Below are 12302 nucleotides of genomic sequence, written 5' to 3'. Positions count from 1 at the left end.
GCCCCAGGGAGTCTGGGGCAGAGCAGGGGCTGACTCAGGTCTTTGCATCTCTCTCTCCTCTGCCACCAGCTGTTTGGAAATGTCCGTCTGTCTCTGTGCCCCATCTTCAGACCTGCTCCAAAACCGGATATCTCTGACTGTGTCTGCCTGTAATTCACCCCTCGCTCTGCTGTTCTGCAACTCTGTGGGGTATGGGCCCTGAGGAAACCACCCAAGGGAAAGCTGTCGTGCCTCGCCATACAGCGGAGTCATGTTGGTTCCTCCTCCAGGCCAGGTCTCTAGCCCCCCACTGCAGAGATAGGGCTGGTTTCCATGTAGAAAAGCTGTCTAGTATCTGCTTGGGCAAGTCCCCGCCAGGCGCACAGGGCGGGCTAGACGGGAGTGCCCTATGTGTGTGTCATCTCCGAGCAATGCCTGGCCTGTTTTATTGTCTGTACTGTTTCGAGGGAGATATGAGTATATGGGATGTGTTTTCCTCCAGCTCCCACCCTCTCCTGTCTTTACTCTCATGTCCTCCCTCTGTCCTCGGCTTCCTCTCTTGCCAGACCCCGAGCCTGGAACGCACCCTCCCCTCCTGCTCGGTGTTCAGATCTGGAGCCGGAACCGAACTGCAGCGCTAGTGTCTGGCTTGGGGTGCAAGCTCGATCAGCGGGGCTGGGGCCAGCTGTGATAGGCTGAGAGCCCTGGGCGCACTGACGGGACTCAGTAAACTGTCATTCTTTACAATGTGTTAATTTTATGCGTGCAAATTTGCATATGAAATTTAACACGTGCATATTTGTTTCCCCAGTTCCACTTTACAGCTGTTTCCTTTCTTCTAGCACTCTCCAGTGAGTGACTGGGGTCGGAGGTAGCTCAGTGGCAAAGCAGTTTCCACAGGGAGGGATATTCCTGCAATGACTTCAGGCTCAGGAGCAGCTGGGGGGCTGCTGTTCAGTGTTTGCCATCCATTATCTCTGGCCTCACAGTCTGTGGCCCTCAGGCTGCTGATTCCCTTTCCCTCACTAGCCCCAATGTGAGGCTTTCATAGCTCTCCCCCAGACTTTGGAAACACGAGGTAACCTCAAGCTCAGTGGGTGTGTCTACACTGCACACTAAGCCCAGGCCTGGACGCAGGTTTGAGGCCATGCCCCCTTCTGTCCGCACAGAATCAGACACTCAGGATGTGGGTTTTAGGATTCTGCTGGAGGGTGGGGTCAGAGCCTAGCTCCTGCTGTGACTCAGGGCCAAGCCGTGTCACTTTGCAGCATAGATGCTGGTCTAGCTGCAGACCTGTATCTGGAGGGCTGTGCAGTGCAGTGTGGATGCGTTAACAGGGCTGTGAGATCAGGGTCCAGCAATGGTAAACCCAGGTTTATAATGCAGTGTGGATGCTCAAGCTTGGGCTTGGAAACTCTGCATCCCCAAGGCTGGGTCCCCCAGACCTGTGCTTAGTGTGCAGTGCACACATAGGCTATAGAGCCCCAAAAGGCACAAGCTTTCAGATGGCTCATGTCCTGGTCTCTGCTGTTGGGTAAGCTATTTCCCTGGTGTACGTGTGTTCTGTGCCGCCCACAGTGGCTGGGGCTACCTGAGGCTTCCCCGAAATTCTCCGCATTGCTCCAGTGCTGATTTAGCATCATCAGAGCTAGCAAAGGTGGGTGCACTTATGCCAACTGCCCAGACTGCGGCTGTGCCCTAACCACAATGTCACACTACACCATGGCACCGACTTGTGCCTCGCAAGGCTGTGTAGAGTAAGAGAGCTAAAACTGCACCAGTAAAATGCTGTCCAGCTCTCTGAGTATTTGACTAGAGACGCCCCGTAACACGGGCCAAAAACAGGACTGGTGCACTGAAGAGTACAGATTTCATTGACACTTCATTAGCGTGAGCTGAATAACTCTCTCAAGTCTTTGCCACTCAGCTGCACTGTAGTCAGCCTAAACTCCGCCTAATAAATACCTTGTTTACAGAGCCTAGAAGAATTGTTACTCCAGTCACCATGCACAAAGCGACTCTTCTGTAACTCTGTAATGACTGAAGCAGTACGGGCCAGGTGTCACTGAGTAAGTTCTGGGGTGAGTGCCATTGTAAGTGCTAAGGTTGCATTTCCATTTCCAATGGGACAGATCATCATGATTTAAAATCTTGCAGAAATTTGGGCAAATGCAAACATTATTCCACTGTTTGCATAACAGTTCATTGTTTGGTTTGCTGAATTTTCAGCAGATTTGCTTGAAACAGTATTTTTTGCTTTTAAAACTGAAAAAAGTGTTCAAAACGTTTTTTTAAATGTCAATACAATTTTTTGATTTGGGGATAAAACATTCCTATATGACTAGCTTGATAGATCAAAATTGGCGTTAAAAATCCCCACAAAACAAAACTGAAAAAAGAAAATTAAGAAACAGTCAATAGAACAACAGGCTAAATATTTTCATTTAAAGTTTCTCATCTAAAGTTTCTTTCCCTGCCCCCCCGCCTCCCTCCCAAAAATGGAAAATTTTTGAGGAAAATGTTTTTGTGAAAAATTCCCTGAGCAGGGCAGGGGATGGGGAAGGGGGAGATAAAGGGCCAAATTTTAACAAATTTTTTTTGTTTTGAGAAATTTTGCCCAGGTGGAATTTTCAGATGCCTCCTAAACACTCAGAAACGTTAGCTTGTGAGTCAGGAAGGCCGGCGGTGTTGCCAGCATGGGGGGACAAGCGCTGAGGTCCCTGTACAGGACCGGGACCTCCGTGGGTGTCAAGCAGCATAGCTCCATTGACGTCAGAATTCAAGGGAGGGGGGCCGCTGACACCATGAAACTCCACCTGCTGAGGAGCTGGCCGAAGGACTCCAATGGAGTGACACCGGTTTACTCCAGCTGGGGATCAGACCCATTGAATCCAATGGAACTACACTGATTTACACCAGCTGAGGATTGGGCCCTCCAGTTGTTTGCATCCAAGAGGGCTGCATGACAAATGAGTAAGATCTTCTCCCATGGCTACAGTAACGTTGGGGCACAATGGGGCACAGACTGGCACACGCAAAACTATTTCTCACAGAGGTGAAACGTTCTTGTTTGTCCTTCTGCTATGGCCACGTGGTGAGAGACGCTCAGCATTGGCTGACCCCACAACTCCCAGTAAAGTCCAGGGGAGCTGAAGGTGCTGAGAGACAGGTGTTAGCAGTGGTCGTGGCGCAGCTCTAAAAAATCCCACCTCCAGCAGGGGCGCAGCTCCCAGCGCTGGGGCACTGTCTACCCTGGCGCTTTACAGCGCTGAAACTTGCTGCACTCAGGGGGATGTTTTTTCACCCCCCCGAGCCAGAAAGTTGCTGCGCTGTAAATTGCCAGGGTAGACAAGCCCTTAGACTTTGCTCAGTAATGCAGGAGTAATAAGGGTTCTGAGGCACTTTCCCAGCGCACCACGTACCTGTCTTGTCATGTACACTCCGGCTGCAAAGCCAGCAAGTTTACACCCAGACCTGAATGAACTTACCACCCTCGCCATCTTGGCTAGATCCTCAGCTGCTGTAAGTCAGCAGGGCACCCTGATTTAAAGTAATTCTGAAGTAAACAGGATGAAATTCAATAAGGACAAATGCAAAGTACTCCACTTAGGAAGGAACACATACAAAATGGGAAATGACTGCCTAGGAAGCAGTACTGCAGAAAGGGATCTTGGGGTTATAGTGGATCACAAGCTAAATATGAGTCAACAGTGTAACACAATTGCAAAAAAAGCAAACATCATTCTGGGATGAATTAGCAGGAGTGTTGTAAGCAAGACATGAGAAGTAATTCTTCTGCTCTACTCCATGCTGATTAGACCTCCACTGGAGTATTGTGTCCAGTTCTGGGCACCACATTCCAGGAAAGATGTGGACAAATTGGAGAAATCCCAGAGAAGAGCAACAAAAATGATTAAAAGTCTAGAAAACATGACCTAGGAAGGAAGATTGAAAAAATTGGGTTTGTTTAGTCTGGAGAAGAGAAGACTGAGTGGGGACAGGATAACAATTTTCAAGTACATAAAAGGTTGTTCCAAGAAAGAGGGAGAAAAAATGTTCTCCTTAACCTCTGAGGATAGGACAAGAAGAAACAAGGGCGATTTATGTTGGACGTTAGGAAAAACTTCCTAACTGTCAGGCTGGTTAAGCACTGGAACAAAGTGCCATGGGAGGTTGTGGAATCTCCATCATTGGGGATTTTTAAGAGCACACTGGACAAACCCCTGTCAGGGATGGTCTAGATAATACTTAGTCCTGCCTTGAGTGCAGGGGACTGGACTAGATGACCTCTCGAGGTCCCTTCCAGTCCTATGATTCTATGATTTCACTGGTCTGATGTTGATTTACACCAGCTGAGGATCTAGCCCTAGATTTCCAAGCGGGGGTATTAAAGTGAAGGACCAGTCAGGTAGAACACACCCTAACGCAAGCAGGTGCCATGGTGGGGCTCTGCCAGTGCATCTCAATACTGACCCAGAGCAGCATTTGTGTGCTCATCTAGGGCCTCTGGGGGCAAATGGCTGGCTTCTGCATTTGGAAATGTGCTCGTGGGGCGAGTGATTTGTCATATGGCTAAACAGCTACTACCTGTTAGGGGTTTTAAAAATTACTGTGAAGAAAATCATTTGGGCTTGCATAAGCCCAGCCCTATGGAGCAGCGCTGCTGGGTTCATGTAAACCCAGACAGCTTTGTAGTTGGATGGACTTTGAAAATATTTCTGTGGAGCCATTTAGGTGACTACTTGTATGATTCTTATCCTGTATTAGCTGTGCACCTCCCAGTATTTAATTTGTTAATCCTCACACCACCCCTGTGAGGTGGGGCAGGGCCATTATCCCCATTGTCCAGATGAAGAAACTGAGGTACAGAGAAGCTACATGATTGTGGCCAAGCTGGGCACCTAGATGGTCTTCTGTGCCCCAGGGTAATGCCTTAAACACTGGAACAACCTTCCACTCCAGACTGGTCTTCTCACAGTCACTATCAGCCAAACAGTGAAACACTAGGAGAAATCCAGGTCCCATGCGATTTCAGGGTTTAAAAAAAACACCTCCAAGCCTTAAACACAAAAGCCAGATACACTGACCCTCTGCAAAGCCCCAGTGAATCTGCTGCAGCGACACCTTTGCTCCAAACGAGCAAGGAAGGCCACTTCATAGAGAACAGAGGTGTCCTCTAGTAGCGCCCCCCTCCCTCGCGGTAGCGCCGCTTGTCACAGCTGAGTCCGAGTCACGTTAGAGCAAAGCAAGTAAGCATGGTAGGGACCAGTGGTGGGGAGCGGGTGTGTAAACAAAGCGCTTCCCACCTGTTCACACTTTTTAACGAAAAGCTCATCATCAGAGTCTTGGAACAAAAGTCAGAGCGTTTCCCTTTCTACGGAATAAAAGTGAAAATAAAGGAGCAATGCAATGAACAGGGGCCCAGCCTATCCCCACGCCCCCGTGCAATGCTTTCTCTCTCACAGGGGCCCACCCCCCGGGCATTAAAGCCAATGAGCATCACCTACCTGCTAACAACAGCTCTTCCCAGCGCGCTGCCAAGCCTTGCTCTCGGGGCGGGCTGCGCACAGTGCCGGCTTCCCCGGGAGCCTTTTCTGGCTCGCTGCCCCACTCCCGAACAGCCCCCTAACCCGGGGGGAGCCTTGCTGCCCCCGCTCGCGGCAGCCCCCTGGCCTCTAGGCAGGTGTCGCTCAGCGAAGGCGGCGCTGCGACTGGCGGCAAACTGGGCAGCCCGACTGCGTCCCTGTGGAGAAGCAGGGTGGCAGGCGCTGGGCTCCCCAGGCAAAGCAGGAGAGAGCCAGGCTGCGAGCGGCTGCTCAGGCAGAGGACCCTGCCTGCAGGAGAGGGCTTCCTCACCCAGTGCGGGGCTGCAGGCAGGGTCCTCTGCCTGAGCAGCCTGGAGATATTTCTTTGGAACCAGAGGCGGCGAGTTCTATCTCCAGGCGGTGCCTTAGCACCGGCAATAGTCAGAGCCCATGGGCCGGCCCCGCCTGCCGCGCCCCCGGCCCCCTCTTGCTGCCCCCCGCGCGCCTCCCAGGCCCCGGAGCAGAGCGTCCCTGCCTCTGCCTCTTCCCTGCAGCTCCACGCTGCCTCCCTGCAGCAACTGCTGCCCCGGGGTCCTAGTGCCCCCAACTCCCCTGCCAGGGCAGACTGACTCTGAGCCTGCCCTTCCCCCTCAGACCCTTCCCTTTTCCGGCGCGACCCTCCACCAGCACAGGGCCCCCCTCGCCCGCAGTCACCGCTCCTGCCCCAGGCTGGGCAAGGGGCAGCCCCATCCCTCGCCCCCAGTGAGGCTACAGTCAGGGGCAAGGGCAGGGGAGGAGGCGCACGCAGCACCCCCCGGCACCCACCCTGGGGGAGGCGAGGGAGATTCCTGGCCCTGAGAGGGCCCCTAGGAGCACATGCAGTGACAGTGGTGGGGGTGAGTGGGCTGCTGGGGGGCCGGGAAAGGGGAGGTCCTCCCCCAGAGCTCGCTACTGCTGGCAGGGAAAGGGCTGGGGGGAATCCTCCTCTCTGGTCCCTGTCCCAGAGCAGCCTGCCTGCACCCCAAACTCATCCCCAGCCCTGCCCCACCCCAGAGCCCACACCCCCAGCCAGAGCTTTCACCCCCCCACCCTCTACCCTAGCCCTGAGCCTCTCTAACACCCCAAACACCTTATCCCCATTCCCAGCCAGAGCCCGCATCCCCCTGCACTCCAAGCCTCTGCCCCAGCCCTGAGCCGCTCTAACACCCCAAACCCCCCAGCCCGAGCCCTCATTCCCCCACACCCTAACCCTCTGCCCTAGCCCTGAGCCCCCTCCAACAGCACAAACTCCTCATCTCCAGCCCCAGCCAGAGCCCTCACCCCCCCACACCCTAACCCTCTGTCTCAGCCCTGAGCCTCTCTAACCCCCCAAACACACGAGCCCCAGACAGAGCCCTCACCCCCCACACTCCTACTCTCACCCTGAGCCCCTCCCACACCCAAACTCCTCATTCCCAGCCCCAGACAGAGCCCTCACCCCCCCTACACCCCTACTCTTGCCCTGAGCCCCTCCCATACCCCACAGCCCTCACCCCTGCACCCCCTCCCTCCACACCCCCTCCCAGAGCCTGCACCCCAATCCCCTGCCCCAGCCTAGGGCCTGCATCCCAGACCTCCTCCCCCACCCAAACTCCCTCCCAGAGCCTTGGGCAGGTGGGGGGGCGGAGTTTGGGCGGGGGCGGGTTCTGGGCACCACCAACATTTCTACAAACCTGCCACCCCTGTTTGGAACCACAGTTTAGAGCAACGTGGGCAGAGCGCTCCGCCCTTCCACAGGTTTGCAGAGTCCTGTGGCCAGCCCTGAGTGTTCCTCTCGGGGCCTGGGGCCAGAGGTGCGGGCCCAGGGACCTCGCTTGGGGGTAGGTGCTCCTCACTGCTGAAAAGTAGCCCCTGAGGCGTGAGCTTCCCCAGAGCATTCAGTGCTGGCCTCGCCCCATGGGTGTCGGTGCTGAAACTCCCCCGGCTTCACCACGAGCAGAGTCAGGGCCAAACCCACTGCTCCCCCCCCCCGTCCCCACAGCGCATCTTTCCTCCCGAAAGGGGCCGCAAGCTGTAGGCTGCGTCCCGCAAACACGCGCTGGTCACATACAGTCGGAGTCGTCCCAAGCCCAGCCCTCGGAGCCCCGTTGGGCTGACCGGCCCTGGCTCCACGGGCAGCTGAATCCCCGCTGGCGGAGATGGGGCAGGCCATGGTCTGGTCCCGAGCGCCCAAGCAGCAGAAAGGGCTGGGGCGCTGGAGCCGGGCCCAGGGCTTCCGAGGCACCTCGCAGCAGGGGCGCAGGATTTCAGCGGGAGCCAGGTGCCCCCGTTTCTTTGGGGCTCGGGGCCTCAGCGTCTGAGTGCCAGAGGCGCCCGCGAGCGGCAAGTTCTCGCCCCGGGTGCGCGGGCTCCTGCCCGTCCCGCCGCGGGGAGCGGGCTCTGGGCTCGGACGCCGCACGCCGCGGCCACGCCAAGGGCTAGTTCTGCGCCGGCTCCCGCCAAGCAGGGCCTGTCCCCCCCGCCCCGCCGCCGGCTCCTTCGAGCGCTCCGCGCGGTGCCTGCCCGGCGGCCGCAGCTGCTGAGCCGGGGGTCTCCCGGGGAGCGTGGCCTCAGGAGCACTGACCGGCGAACCCGCACGGCGGCGCTTCGGACACCGCCGCGGCGCTGCCAGTGGGCTCTCCCGTGACTGGGTGTTTACGTGGCTATTTTTAGATACCCCCTTTTTCCTGCCACCGGGAGCCAAAAGGCGACCGTGCAAAGCTTGTCCCCTTCCCCCAGCATGTGCATCCCTTTCTCGGCTGCAGCACGTGTCCTGCTCCGCGGCTCGGTTCTGCCACCTTTACTCTTGGCGGGGCGCACCGTGCTTTTGCCCGGGTTCCTGTGGACCCCCGTTACCATTGGTTCTGAAATCAGGGGGGGGGGTGAGACACACAATACGGTACCACTCACTGTACACAAGGTGACAGAATCCGCCGCTGACTACATAAACCATCTTACTCAGTGATCATGTAACATAGGAACGTGCAGCATCTAATTCATCTCCAGCAGCTCCGTGCTTAGAGCAAAGTATCTGGTGAAAGCAGAAGAAATAATAATCTGAATGCACCAACAGCCAGCAGAGCCAACTCCCTACCTTTCCACATTGCAAAGGGCGGCAACGCCTGGTGCTGTTCCGCGCCTCTTCCTGCACGGGGCACTTGCTTCCCCCGGGCCCTGGCAGGGTAGTGCCTCATGCCCACACCCCTCTGCGGCCCTCTCGCTGCAGCAGCGTCCGTGGCACCCCCGAGTCCCCCCCCCCCCTCCAGCTCCCCAGGGCAAAGTTTGCACTCACCTGGAGCTGGAAGGGACCGGAGCGTTCTCAGCAAGCCAGCGCCCGGCGCGCCGGCGGAGGAGCGGCGCCGGCGGTTGCCCGGACCACGAGCCTGCGTGCGCGTGTGACAAGCAGGCAGCGGGAACCCTGCAGCGCCCTGTCGCCTGGCTGGCTGGTCACAGCCCCGGACGCAGCTGCGCGTTTCGGGCGCTCTCGCCCGCTCTCCTTCAACCCCCCGGTTCTGTAGCTCCCCCGAAGCCTGGCGAGAGCAGCGGCGGCGGATACTTGGCTTCCCTCTCTGCGCCTGGCTTCTCGGTAGTGGTGCAGCTCTTCAGAGAGCGGCTGTGGACGTACCCAGCTCCCCTGGCCGTGGTTCTGACGGCTAATTACCGCACACTTGTCTCCCTGCGGGGACAAAACGTTCATAGCAGGCAGAAGGGAGGGGCTGGCAGGTATGACTCACCCGCAGCTCCACCACAGACGCTGGTAAACGTGTTTTGTTTCTCAGCGTGTCCTTCCTAGCTTTCCCGCCCTCACATCTCAGCAAAGAGCTGGAAGGCTTTTCAGGGCACTTCTGCACCCAAGTTTGTGCATGTGCATGCCTGTAATTGTTGGCACGCTGCACTCAGCCATGCCTCGGCGTCCCCTGCACAGGGCACGAGTACCACTTCCCAAACTCTCCTGGGTGGGCGAACTGCAGCAAGGGATCCTTGGCACTGTCCCCGCAATGGACAGGCCCGTGTGGCTGACTCAGCGTCAAGGGGTCCCTGTGCAAGTGGAATAGCCATCAGAAGATCCCCACCACCAGTTCTGGGAGGGAGGCCGGTGAGGTCTCCGGCCTGTGTCGCACAGGGGTCACACTAGATGATCACAATGGTCCTTCTGCCCTTGGAATCTGTGACTCCTTCTGAGCTCGGATGAAGCCGGAGAAAATTGTGGGTCAGTCACAAGGGCTCCCAGGGCTCCTCCCCGTCGCACCCATGGCTGTGCCCGACAGGCACCATCTAGCCCTGCAGAGGAAGGAGCCAGTTGGGCCTCCTGGAAATGACGACAAGCTTAAGGAAAATAACAAACTCCAGCAATGGGGTAAAATGCAAATGCAAACCCTTCTGTGGCAGCCCTCCCCATTCAAAGCCCCCAGCCATTAACCCTCGTGGTAGCTGGGGGTGCTGACCTCTTATTACCATCGGTGCACTAAGTACACAGGCCAACACTTAGTGAGCCTGGCTGCTAAAGTTCTGGGACACCCAGACTGAAACACCGAATGTGCCTGGAGCCAATGTGCCAAGACAGCTCAGCTGGTCACCAAAAACTGGAGGCCCCTAAAATCAGTAGCTACTTTTGACCATAAGGTCCTTAGCATCTGGTCTCTGCTGCTGTGAAAGGTGTCTGCCCCACCATTGGCGCATTGCTAATGGGCATCTCTAGTGCCCTTGCTGAGGACTTACCTTTGGTTTTGGTTTCCTGCATTCAGTGGTAATGCCCCTTTGGCTGGGTTCCTGCCATAGTAAATTAGCAGTTTATAACTGGCTTTAATCTGCTCTCTAACCACAAGGGTACTCTGGTGGTTAAGGCACAGGGCTGAGTGCTGTAATGATCTGCGGTCAGTTCCTGGCATGGCCACGAACCTCCTGTGACCTTGAAGTCCCATTGGCCTGGCTCAGCCTCTCCTGTAGAGAAACCTTTTCTGTGGGGAGTCTGAAGAGAGCTCCATAAGGAATCTTTCACTTGGATGATTAAGCAGAGATGGCTGTAATGTTACTACGGAAACAATTTGGGGGAAGAAGGAAATATATTAGCAAAAATAATCTGATTTAGGGGTGAGTTTTAGCAATGCACCCTCTTGCCCTAGACTTTTATAGAAAATTGGTAACAGCTGAATACCTGGAGAGAGGCACAGTACATGCCACTTCTGCAAACTCCTACGTGCAGCTTGTTACTCCCTCTGGCATGGTGATGGGAGGACAGAGATCTCCTCTGGAGTTGTTCCTGCCTTGCCAATGGATGTGGCTCAGCTGGATCCTGTCTGCAGAGTGCCCAAGTGTTCTGTCTGTTGTGGGAATTTTCTGGTCTGTTTTTGGAATTTCCGTAGGTTTAGGGGTTTGTGTTCAGCTGTGCTGGGACTGAATAGAACTAAACATTGAATGTGTGAAAGGGCAGAAATAGTGAGTGTTGAAATGCTATGAAGGCTGGGGAAAAAAGCCTTCCGTTAATTAGCTTGTAGTTGCAAACAGGAATGCAAACTTTTCCTTTAAGGAATAGCAGAGAGTTCCTACTGCAGTTGGTTGTCAGCCAGCTGGGTTGCAAATTAGCCAATCAGAGGCAGCCAAAGCAATCCATAGTAATCTGACAGCACAGAAAATATGCTGTAAATGCTAAAGTCTCCTTTCCCAGCCTCAGAGGCCAGTTTGAGATTGATATCTAAACCCTGGATTTAAAAGCATTCGAGCACAGTGCTTTAATACCCAGTACCTACAGCTGCCCTCCCATGTATTTTATCACTACACTCTTTACTTATAGATACATTGTTCTTGTATCCTCAGTAATTTCCATGGCCATGTGCTAATGCTTCACTAGGTAAATTTCTTGGGCTTGACCCTGTAGTCCTTACTTAGGCAAATTGAGTTCAAGCAGAGTTTTGCTAGCACAATAACTGCAAATTCAGTTGCTACTAAAACTCAAATGGAAACATAGTGAGAGCTAGATTAAACGTACCATTTCATAGACTGTCCAGGTTTAACAATGGAGTTCCAGAGACATGTGGCAGGCCACAGGATACATTGGATTTTGCGGCGCAAATTCAGTGGTGCTCTCGGGCTGCTTTGGGCTATCCCATGGCATAAGGAACCATGAACCATGGTTTGTGCTACTGGAATGGGGCAAGATGTTAGAGAGCTTATTCCTTCACTCTTCCATTTCCCTGGTCCTTCTCGCATGAACAGAGAGCAACAATACCCGAAGTCCAAAGGTGCAAACAATTCAATGTTTATTGGGGTGAACTTCCAGCACGCTTAAATCCAAGTTCCTTTTTCCTTATTTTCGAATCCCAACTTATTTCCTGTTTGCCCCTAATTTATATAGTAATCTTCTTAGCTATACCTTAACCAATCATTCTGCTGAAATTTAACTAACCAATCCGAACATACTGTAACATGATTAGGTAACCAATTATATCCCACCACCTTAATTAGTTTACACCCAACAAAATTAATTATACAGTAGACAGAAACAATCACAGAACCAGACAGAGATTATACAGACAAACAATAGCAAAGTGGGAACTATAATGACAAAACGATACAGAAGTGCGGATTTTACAACGACATCTATAAAGACATAAGGGTTTCCCAGCTGTGTCTATCGATAAGTGAGTTCTTACCAGTCAGAAAACTATCAACCTAAATTTCCTTTTACATCTTCTAGGTTCTTCCCTTTCTCTGGAGGTGATAGATCGGATCACCTTCCTAACAGCCCCATATTGACTAGCTTCCCAGTTTATGGCTGTTCGC

At 54.2% G+C, this 12302-nt stretch overlaps 1 protein-coding gene across 3 annotated transcripts in view; it reads right to left on the bottom strand.

The window, feature by feature from the left end:
* The window catches only part of HOPX (HOP homeobox), a 32025-nt gene extending 22799 nt beyond the window's left edge, over positions 1-9226 (bottom strand). The window contains exons 1-2 of one of the 3 annotated variants that reach the window (XM_084626998.1): positions 8815-9226; positions 8433-8553 (exon numbers count right to left, since the gene is read on the bottom strand). The gene's annotated coding sequence lies outside the window, so the exon portion shown is untranslated. Of the gene's footprint in view, positions 1-5486; positions 5810-8432; positions 8554-8814 lie in introns of those variants that run through there. The other 2 variants (XM_084626997.1, XM_084626999.1) reach the window with 2 other exon arrangements.
* Positions 9227-12302: the final 3076 nt, after the last annotated feature.

Source organism: Lepidochelys olivacea (assembly GCF_965140295.1).
Source record: "Lepidochelys olivacea isolate rLepOli2 genome assembly, chromosome: 4".
In the NCBI taxonomy this organism is placed as follows: Eukaryota; Metazoa; Chordata; order Testudines; family Cheloniidae; genus Lepidochelys; species Lepidochelys olivacea.
The sequence above is the reverse complement of the archived record's forward strand: the minus strand, read 5'-3'. Positions and strand labels throughout refer to the sequence as shown.